Source organism: Eulemur rufifrons, chromosome 18 (genome assembly GCF_041146395.1).
Source record: "Eulemur rufifrons isolate Redbay chromosome 18, OSU_ERuf_1, whole genome shotgun sequence".
In the NCBI taxonomy this organism is placed as follows: Eukaryota; Metazoa; Chordata; class Mammalia; order Primates; family Lemuridae; genus Eulemur; species Eulemur rufifrons.
Window position 1 is genome coordinate 28,626,779 of NC_091000.1, and position 10,853 is coordinate 28,637,631.

The 10,853-nt window shown below is 47.1% G+C and overlaps 1 long non-coding RNA gene across 1 annotated transcript; it reads left to right on the plus strand.

Moving 5' to 3' along the window:
- Nucleotides 1–3,594: 3,594 nt before the first annotated feature.
- LOC138398969 (uncharacterized) lies at nt 3,595–10,451 on the plus strand. The gene is made up of 3 exons (XR_011236074.1): nt 3,595–3,954; nt 4,536–4,687; nt 9,928–10,451. It is a non-coding gene; the product is annotated as an uncharacterized lncRNA (long non-coding RNA).
- The last annotated feature ends 402 nt before the right edge of the window (nt 10,452–10,853 follow it).

Consider the following 10,853-nt stretch of genomic DNA (forward strand, 5'->3'; position numbering starts at 1 on the left):
TTTAATTTAAATTAATTTGGCTTCTCCCTTCCCTCTTTCCCCAGGGTTGCATCCACATTTTGGAGGCTTAGGCAGTGCCAGGTATTGGGAGGGGACATCTGGTCCTCAGGATCATTTGCCATCCATGCTGGCCTCCCCGGAGGTGTCCACCTCACCATCTGCTCGTCAGTTATTGGTTCACCAGGTGGCTGCTGAGTCATCCCTTGCTCCTGACCACAGGATCTTCACGCCCAGCTCTCTCTCCCAGCCACGTCCTGGACCCTCTGGGGCACAAAGGTGTTATTTGTTTCTGCCACACAGTTCCGGGCCTCAGAAGTCTCCAAGACTGTCCAAAAAGCCTTCCCCATTTCTTTGCCACCCATGCAAATCACTCCAGTGCCCCACACCGTGTCAGTGCGTTAGAACCCCACTATTTTGTGGGGATCATGTTGCTTCCCTGGGCTCTAGCTCGGAACCTGTACTTGAGTTCCTTCCCTCTGCATGCAGAGCCAACTGGGGTGGGTAAAGAGGGCATCTGTCTTGTCTTCCTGCTCTTGCAGGAAGGGGCTTCAGGAACGTTTCTCAGGGACCCTCCAGCCCCTAAATTCTTCCAGCTCCCTTCTTCCCCATGGCCAGTCGGTTACTCCTATTTTCTCTCATTTTTCCTGTGTCATTCTTTCTTGAGGCCCAAAAGGCAAAGTGACTGAATGGAGGGATGATCCAAGGGATGCAAAAGAAAAGGTGGATAAAGATCGATTTTGTTTAAAATATCCAGCAAACTGTGCACAGTAGAACACTGCTAGCCATTGAGAGGCATGTAAAGTATGACAGAGCATAGGCCCTACATGCAAGAAACTCACACACAGAAATGCAGCGCTAAATACCAACTCGGTAGTCATAGGAATTCACAAGGAAAAAAAAAAAAAGCCAATTCAAAATTACCCCTACACTTTTTCTTTTTTCATTTTTTTCCTTTCAAGGAATTAGGACTTTTCAGCTGCCAATGGGAATTTGTTAAAGTTAGAAGCTAAATAGAATACTGGTTAGAGTCTATATCAACAAATATTACTATAGCTCAAATCTGTGATTAAACTAGAAATATCAAAGCTTTGCCATGGAATTTACTTACGTTGAGCAGTACTGGATACAAATGAATTCTAAGACAACTAAAGGATTTGTATACGCCCCCACCCTTAGAATTGTAATATCATTAGCCTTTTTACAATTTATAAGCCTTTATTTCTAATATAAAAAATGTAGCACAGCAGCCACACAATTTTGTGACGGGCATGGAAGGAAATGGTTCGTTAGTCAGGGTAAGTGAGGCCAGCTGCTGCAACCACAGCACCGGAGTCCCGGTGCCTTAGCACAGGGATGGTTATTTCTACTTACTTGGCAGTCTTTTATTCCCCACAGTCATCTGGGGGTCTACCCTTACCTTCCACCTTTAATGCGTGGCTGCCAAGTTCACCTCGGGTGTGGACATGGAGCCCACTGATGGGGATAAGAGGTGTGCAGTATCACAGGTCTGGTCTCATGGGCCTGGCTTCCATCATACATATCATTTCCTCTAATGTTCAGTGGCCAGAACTCAGTCAGATGGCCCATCTGATTGAAGGGGGCTGGGAAATGTCATGAGCTGTGGGTCCAGGAGACAAAGGCAACAGGTTTGATGAGCACATAGCACCATCTCTGCCATATTTTTGAGCAAAATTCTCTAACTGCATAAGGCTCCCAGTGACTAAAGCTTTGTTAGGAAAGACCTAGAATTGTTTCAAATTATAAAGAAAGCTGGAGTGTCAGAGAGACACGATACTTCCCTCTGGCCCCCCTGACGTCCTACCTCTTCTCTCCTCCCTGCTCCAACTTCCTCATCTCGGTCTGCCCCCCTTGAAGCGGTGAGCCCAGAGCCCGCACACTCAGGGGCAGCCTCCCGGGTTTCTTTAGAAAGCAGAGGCAATAGCAGTCAGAACCGGGCTGCTCCTCCAGGTGCTCCCCAGCGCGCGCCCGAGCTCAGAAAGCACAGCACGTGAGTCATCAGCGCTAATGAACGTCAGCCTCATGGCCGGATGTTGGCAGATGCTCAGAGCAGCCCAGGAGAGCAAGCCGGGCGGCTGTGCTGGGCGTGCGGGGTGGGGAAGGAACTAAAGCCCACTGAGCTGGTGGACGGAGGGCCGTCTGTGCCAGGGGGGTTCTCGTGGAAGGCGCTCTGGTCTCTCCTGTGTTGCTCAAGCCAAGCACAGGCCCTGTAAGGCATTCACTTTGCTGATTGACAGGGAACCATTCTGAGGCAGAAAATGTCAACAGCGGTGGTGGGAATTCTGCTGTGGCTCTTGTAACGTCTAAGTGGTTTTAAGGAAATGGATTAACTCGGGGGTTTCAGATGAAATATTATTTTTTCCCGTCTTCAAATACATCATGTGTATATGCAAGACAGCCGCCTTCTGGAGCGAGCCACCATCTCAGGACAGAGGGCTGGAACCTCCTTAACGACAGTGACAGTGATGGGATGGAGGTGAAGAGCTGGTTGGTTTAGGCAGCCATCTTCTCACGTCACACATGCCTCCAAAAACTGGGGCCTGAGGAAGGGACCTGTGCCACCATGAGCCACGCTTATAAAAAAAAGCAGCAAGGGGATTTAGCTCTTGGTCCAGGGAGAAAGGCAGTGGTCACCCAAGAGTGGGAGTGGCCATTGGAGAATGACAGAGAGCTAACCTAGGAGTTTCAGGTGGGCATAGTTGAAGGTCTAGGAGGGCAGGATGAATGCATCTGATAAAAAAATGTACCGTCAAAGAACTCTTCTTTCATTTTTATTTCTAGTAAGTTCTAAAACAGTGAAGTTTTAGATTTCTCCTCCTAGGGTCTTTCAGCTAAAAAATAATCCATCTTCGATTCATTTCTGTGGAATCAGGGGAATGGAGTATATGAAATTCGAAAGTCTCTTCCCTCTGACACTTATACTAATAGGCTTCACAAATATCAATGCCAACAAACTCTTCACTGCTACATATAATTCCATAACTCTTTTGTTCACCATGGAGGATCAAGCCCTTAATTATAGCTTCCACCTCAGAGCTGGCAATTGTGCTGGGTGCTGGCTCGAGAGGTGCCTCCCAGAACTCTGTCACCAATGCCATTTCTGAGTGAGGTTGAGGTTCTGAAAATTTTCCTCTGGTAGGATCCTTGGCCAATCCTGTCTAGCTTAGGAAATCAAATGAGAATCTGGGTCTCAGTTGTGACGTTGCAAACAGTTACAGCTGAACTTTGATATACTCAAAGGACACGTTTTCCCACACACTGTCTCCTTACCATGGAATTACATAACCGCTTTTCTGAGGATTTATATGGCTAAAAAGAGGCCTAATTGCCAAAAACACATGGAACATGCCTTTGTTTTGATTTCTCAAGTAATGGCTTGAATCACCTGTTGTTTTTTTTTTCAGATTATAAAAGTGTGAGATAAGACCATTGCATCTCCTTTCCACAGAAGGTCAAGGGAATATTTGTCAGTTCATTTTTTTTTTTCATTCTTTCATGACCTCAACAATGATTTATTGTTTAAGACCTACCATGGACCAAGGGATAAATTATACAGAAAAGGAGAGCCTTGTTGCCAAAAAGTATTGAGAATATGGTGCTTTGAGGTTCTTTCCTTCAAAGAAGAATTAGAGGAGTTGAAAGCATGATCAGGAATTATGGATTTGATTTTTGGGTGACCACTGAACCAGTGCAATACTGTGTAGAGTTAGTTGACTCTCCTAGGCTTTCATTACCCTATTCAGACATAAAATTCTTAGGTAAAATGTACTAAAAATAAGCCAGATACTATTTCTAGTTCTGAAGTCATCCTGAACAGTATCTCCAGAATGGCTGTTGTTCTCAATGATAACCAGGTGATTTGCTAAGATTAGAAGAGGAAATAAATCACTACGTCACACTGAAGAGACCAAAGTGAATATCAAAAACCATATCAAGGTAGGTGTTCCTATTCATGCATAGTGTTGAACGCCAGTAACGAACGTAGATTGTAGACGCAGTTACCCAGTTGAATATTTAAATGTGTCCTTATTTGACTGTGTAATCACACAGCAAATATATTCAAGGGCAGTTTCCTTTATAAGAGAAAAAAAGTAAATGAAATGCTCAACGATGACATTAGCTCAATTTTATGTTTGAAAACTTAATTGCACTCAAGTAAGAAAATACAAAATCAAAGTTCTCACTGCAAAGACAATTGAGCCTAGTAACAGGGAGAGATTTTCTCCCATACGTTGGAACTACATGCAGTGTGGGTCCTGAAGCCTAGACTGGGGAGCTGCCTGCAGATCTAATCCACCCCTCCCCTAGAGCTTGCAGAAAGGCTTTCCTGAGAGGTTATGCAAAGATCCTTTATCTTGACAGTTACATCCAGGAGTGAATCTTGGACGGCACCCATTGAAGAGTTGACAGAAAGAAATTACTATTTACTGAGTGTCCTGCTACTGGCTAGACATTTGTATTAATTTTATCTAAAAATAATTTTGTTTCTCTTTGTCTCCTATCCATGGCCTACCCAGACAACCCCGTCAATTCAGAAAGATGAGACAAAGCCTGTAGGAGTGTATGGCAGTGGGACCTTGGGCCCCATGGCCCTGCCGCCAACCTTGCTTGGTTATTGGAGTCCAGGAGTGACTAGAGAAGCCCTTGACCATGGTGACACTCAGCACTGGTAGGTGCCTGTGGCTGGGATTCTCATGTTTCTTTCCTTTAAAGCCTTCGGGAGCCTTGGGAACGCCTGGCACAGCTTCTCCTCACCCAAATCAGCCTAGAAGAGCCCAGGTTACTCTCTCCTTTCTGCGGAAATGTCTCCTGCACAGACTGAGACATCCCTCTGTTCAGTGGAGCTGTGGCCACAGTACGGGGAACTCGTTCTGCCTTTAGGAAACACCAGTGAGAATCCAGGAAAAGGCCCAGTCTAGCGAAACAGAGTCTGGGCACCATTCGCCTAGAATTCCTCCAGTGCGGCTTAGTCCCTTCCCACCCTTCTCTGTTGTGCACCATAGGGGTACAGGTGATAAAGAAGACAGGACTTGCCAGTGCCACCTTATTACCTGCATGTAGATTTGTTTATTCAATGATTTATTCAACAAACTCTAATGGAAAGTCTACTACGGTGCTGTGACAGCCTCCTTGGGATATTCAAAGGTGATTAAGACATGGTCTGTACACAAAGGGGCTCCTTGTGTAATTTGAGAGGTGACATGTGTACAAATATCCAGAACATCAGCGAGAATGTGAAGAGTGTTGTGGGAGAAACCTGAGTGCCTGGGTTTCAGATTGGAGCGGAGGCTTCAGGGAGGGAGCGACGTTTGTGCTGGGCCTGGAAAGGGAAGAGTGTGGTGCCTGAGCATGGATAACTACAAAATGTTGGTGGTAGGATGACAGTAGATCAAGAAGAAATACAGGATTTTTTTCGTTTGTTTGTTTTGTTTTTTGCAGGAGAGTGGGGAGAGTAAGGTAGTAGGTAGAAGGTGGAGGAGAGATTTGGAGATAATGCCACTGGTTTTGGACATGTAGATTTTGGAATTCTAGTTGGATATTCTGGTGGAGCTTTCCAGCAGGCAAAAAAAAGTAGAGTCTTGATAAGTTTAAACTTGGGATCATACATCTGCACGAAGAAGCCTGTTGAGATACTGGATGTTGCCTAGGAACTGGGGCCGAGCACTGCAGTGAAGCGATTAGCACTGTACGTAACAGACACTAATGTCTTCATTACTTGCAGGCAGGACATACACCAGCACACAGGGAAAAATTCAGCTTGTTCTTTGCAGAGCTGCTGGGAAGGCTTGGAAACACAGGGAAACTCTCTGCTAGTTTAGAGCAGGAAGGCTGGTCTTTGGGAAAGTGGATAATATTAGGGGCGTTTTGGTGCAGTGTCCCCATGACTAGAAACTGATTTGTCCCTTTAAATTAAAAAAGAAAAGAAAAGAAAAGAAAAGCTGCACTTTCTTCCTGATTCAGAACCGTTTTAAGGTTGACATCACAAGTACCGCTTTTCTCCTCTTGCTATCTGGTGAGCCCTATCTTCTCAGAATGATGTAGACACGTGTTCTAACCCTTCTGCTTTTTGTCCACTGCTGTGCTATTATAAGCATTATTGATCACACAATCCATTAGGGCACCATTCACCATAAATAATTTATCTCTTCAGGCATGAGCTCGTCTCCGCCACAGATGCCGTCAGCAAGAATCCCCTTCAGGAGGTTTGTGCTGGAGGAAAAACAACTGCATTGCAGATATAGTTTAAACACACAAGGCCCAGGGAGAAATAAAAATAATGACTGAGCAAAACCCAGTGCCTGGAGACTGCATTCTACTGGGGATGTTCTACCAGAGAAAGAACAGGTCTGAGGGTTTTCAGGCCAGCTTTGCTCCCACAGAAAGCATGCTGTCCTGGCAAGTAGGTATAAGCCTCATCTTTTTAGCTGAAGGATTTTGTTTAGGCAGCATATCAATATTTGTTGGACATACTGGAGCAGTTCTAGATGTTGTAATTGCTGGGGAGCAGGGTAGGAACACCCAGCCAAAGAAATAGTAGACATGGCATCGTATCTGTGTATACTTTAAAATTCTATCAGCTCAGTAGGAAAGCACATGTAATTAAAACTACAAGATCTCTGGTAAAAAGAAGCAAAAGACTGCAAGAGCATTCGAGCTCCAATTGCATTTATAACTGGCTGAAAGGCCGTATAACAATAACAGAAGTCAGATTTCAGGCTTTACGTAGGTTTGCAAAGGAGGAAGAGCCACATAGACAGAGAGGTGGGTAGGGGAGGTGCAGTCGCAGGGAGGGAAGATGCATGTGCAAAATCTATAATTGGGAGCTCACAAATCGTGATGCCAGGAAGCAGATTTCCCCTGGGGCAGAGATCCCATGGTGTAAAGCCAGAGAGTACCAAGTCAGGATGGTGGAAGGGGTGCTTGGTTATAGCCTTTCCACACAACACTGGAGACAGAGGAGCCTTTTGGAGGCAGAGAAGACCTGGGGAAAATTCACCTTTTTCTTCCTTTCTGAGTTCTTTCTTGAGCTCCCTAGGACTTCCCTGCTACTGTAGGGTTTTGCAGAGAAAACATAGCCATTAAGCTCACTTATAATATGTCTAGATGCTAACTCTCTGAGTCAGGACTGAGACAAGAAGACAGCCTAAGTCAGGTAGTTCAATAAAGGGAATGAACAGAGGAATCAGCTATGCATAGACGGAAGAGCTGCAGCGCTGACAAGGACATGGGAAGGCAGAGATTAGCAACGGCAAGAGCCAGAGGGACCAAGGAGATGAGTCTAGGGCATCAGAGGACACTGGAGCCATGGTAGGACCACAGAGGAAACATGGACACTGCCAGAGACATCACCGCAAGCAGAGGAAGAGGGGTGGAAGTACAACTTCTTTCCTTCCCTGCCCTCTAACCTCCTGCTCGGACTTCCCTTTGGCCTTACCTAACTGGACAGAGACGGCCAGGCCCCCCCGGAGGTGTAGTTTGTAAGTGTGCACAGAGACAGGGTGGGGAATGACTGACATTCCCTTGTACAGTATTTGCAGGTGACTCCAAGAAAAGCCATGTTTGTCTCCAGCAAATAGATTTATTATGGTAGAACTGGGCAGCGAATGAGGCAGTAGATGGGGGCAAGATCTTAATGACTGCTATGGTCTGAATGTTTGTGTTCCCCTCAAATTCACATGTTGAAACCCATCCCCAATATGGTGAAACGAAGAAGTGGGGCCTCAGGAGGTGATTAGTGAGGTTTGTTCCCTTCCAAAAGAGGCCCAAGACAGGTTGTTCATCTTTTCCACCATTTGAGGATGCAGCAAGAAGTGCCGTCTATTAAGCAGAGAGTGGGCCCTCAGCAGACATCAAATCTGCTGGCGTCTTGGTCTTGGCCTTCCCAGCTTCCAGAAGTGTGAGCAATAAATTTCTGTTGCTTATAAATGACCTGCTCTAAGGTATTTTATTGTAGTGGCCCCAAGGGACTAAGACTCTGCAACTAACACTACTCAGTCCACTGCCGGTCTTCTGGCACAGTGTACTCTGCTGCAATCAGAGTGGTTGTGAAGTGGGGACTTGCCTAGATCTCCCTTGAGGAGTCTGAGGTCCCTTCCACCACGACTGCCCTAAGTTTAGCACTGGTGAAGAATCAGGCATCACCTGTCTTGCCCAGAAACGAAAGCGCTGGAGGCTCCGTGAAAGCTGAGCAGGGGCTGGTGAAAGTCTGTGGTTTCTGCTTCTCTGACACGGTCCTAGAGACAAAGACTTGTGCTCCAGAAACATCTGCAGCCTCCCTCTCCTCGCAAAGGTCCCCTGCTATTGTTTCTGGGCCCCTCTTGTTCCTCAGAGATCTTGCTCATCCCAGAGGAACAATCTTGGCCCAAGTCTCTTAGGTTTGATTTGAGTAACGGATGCAACCACACACCAGTTCTATCAGGGAAACTCTGCCGAAACATCCCAGGCCTGACGACACTCCTGGGTGCTGGGTCTCCCACAGACATTTTGTCCCCAGGGAAATGCTCCTTAGTAAGCTTTAGGGGCTGTATGCCTTTACATCAAATAGTTCAAAATTAGTCCAAGTGGTGGTCATGATGCAGGATGATAAGACGACAGAGAGATTGTGTTTTATTTTGACGCATGGCACATTGATTTAATACAATTCCCTTAGTACGGATCGATTGAGCACAGGGTAGAAGGCCTCACAGAGACATGATTCCTACCCTTATGCCAACTTAGTCAGGGCCCATAAGAGGACGCCAGGTGTCGGCCGGCAGCAGGGTTGTGATCAGTGCAGGACTGTGAAGGCAGAGCGTTGCTTTCAGAGAGTGGGACATGATGCCTGTGTTGTTCATCTGTTTGGTGCTATTGCTACAATTCGCTGGTTCTTAAACAGAGCTTGACAAAATAGGCTTGTTGTTAAGCCAGGCTGCTAATTGTGCTGGTAATTAAAAATTGGCAGTGCTGAGTTTGGCCCACGTTCCCTACCTCAAAACCTTCCAAATCAGCATTGGCCTTTCACAATGAGCAAAACACCTGCTCTGTTTCCTCCGCTCATTTTCTAAGACCTTCAAATGCCACTTCGTTGATACTTTCACTGGGCCTGGGAGGATTTCTTGGTACTTCATTCAGAAAGATCGCATGTGTCCTGGAGAAGGCAGGACTATATATAGCCAGGGCCCAGCAGAGGGTGACCTCCAAGAATGCTCCAAGGAGCCAAGGGCATGATTGCGCTCGTGGCCTCATATCACCCTCCTGCCAGGCTTCTTTGATGACACCAAGTTCTGTTCAGACTCTCTGGCTCTGGGAGCCCAAGTGTCAATTCTTGGAGGTTGAGAGCCACGTGGCAGACTGCAGCTTGCCGGCTTGTTTGTGCATGCACGCTCGTGCACGCATATCCACTCAGAGCTGATGCGTCATCCTCCTATATTTATCCAGTTGCTGTTTCAGTGGCTCTGAGAAGTGTCTGGAGAAAAACAAAGCTGCCTCCTCCTGCTATGCAAGCTGTCTGCACTCCGGAGACAAGCTCTACTGCCTCATTCTGTGTGCAGGCGTCTGTGTCTGTGTGTATGTGTGCACGAGTAGGGGCGTGGTGCGGAGCAGGGGAGAAGTGCATGGTTCCCAGAGCGCCTGGGTCACTGATGAGACACCCCCCTCCCTCCCTAGCCAGCCTGGAGCTCACAGTTCAGGAGCAGGCGGCTTTGGTGCTCTAGCCATGGCCCCACTGGCCTTGCTCACTCCCAGTTAGTTCTCGCTGAGAGGGACACGATATGAGTAGAATGAACATCTGGGTGGGGGATTGCAGCTGGCCAGGCCCCTGGGGCAGGACAAAATGGCAGCAATACCTGCAGTAAGGAACGAGCACCTGGAAAGGCATCACTGAGTGTCAGGGATCACTGATGTTGCCTTCCCAAGACTGCTGTTTTACAGGTGAGGAAACTGAGGCCAGGCAGGTGAATAAGAGTCATCCAGTGCTAAGCTGCCTCTGGAGCTCTGCACTTCTGAATCCCAGTGTGGTGACTTTCCGTGACCTCGTGCCCAGCAGTTGGAACCTCACCTCACCAGCGGGCCATTCTCCAGCAAACCTGCAGAACAGAAGATCCAAAGACGACGTGCCAGAGACTAACCACAAGTCTTGGCCAGGGAAGCCCATTGACAGGCGACAGGCAGTGTGTTGGCCAAGAAGGACTGGAGAGGCGATTGCACCTCAGGTCTCTGGCTTCGGCTGGGCCACCTGCTAACATATCCTTGTCATAACTCTGTCCTTGAGCCATTATCACACCCTGCACTCTGGCCACCTCCCAGGCACAGGCTTTTACAGCCACCACTTTATGCTTTATGGACAAGCACATTACCCACAAGATGACTCATTCTAGAAGGATTCAAATAGATATATCCAAATAAATCTGGGCTTCTTTGCCTTTCCTGAAAGCCCATTACCTCATGATAACGTATGTGAGAGAAAAATAAATACCATTCTGAAATCTTGCAGAATGATGAAGATCTTTATTAACATCTTCCTTGGGTCAGGGGAAGAGAGAGTTACTCAGAAGTGCCCATCAAAACTTGCTACAAATCCATGTCCCCACTCCTCTCTCCCGCAAATCCCGCAGCTCACGGCAGCTACTCAAATTTCTCTCCTCTCTTTCAAAATCTCCAGCCTAGGCGGCCTCTCTTGTCACTCCCTCCTCCCTCCCTCTTGTCCTTGAGTCCTGGATGTTTTCTGTGCTTCCTTAGGTGGCCCTATGCCCTATCCTGTGCAAATCAAGTTAACCTCTCTTCACTTTCTCCCAATCCTCTTTTCTACCCGTTTCTCTGACCAGCACACTAAAGGCATCCAAAGGCACAGGAACTGA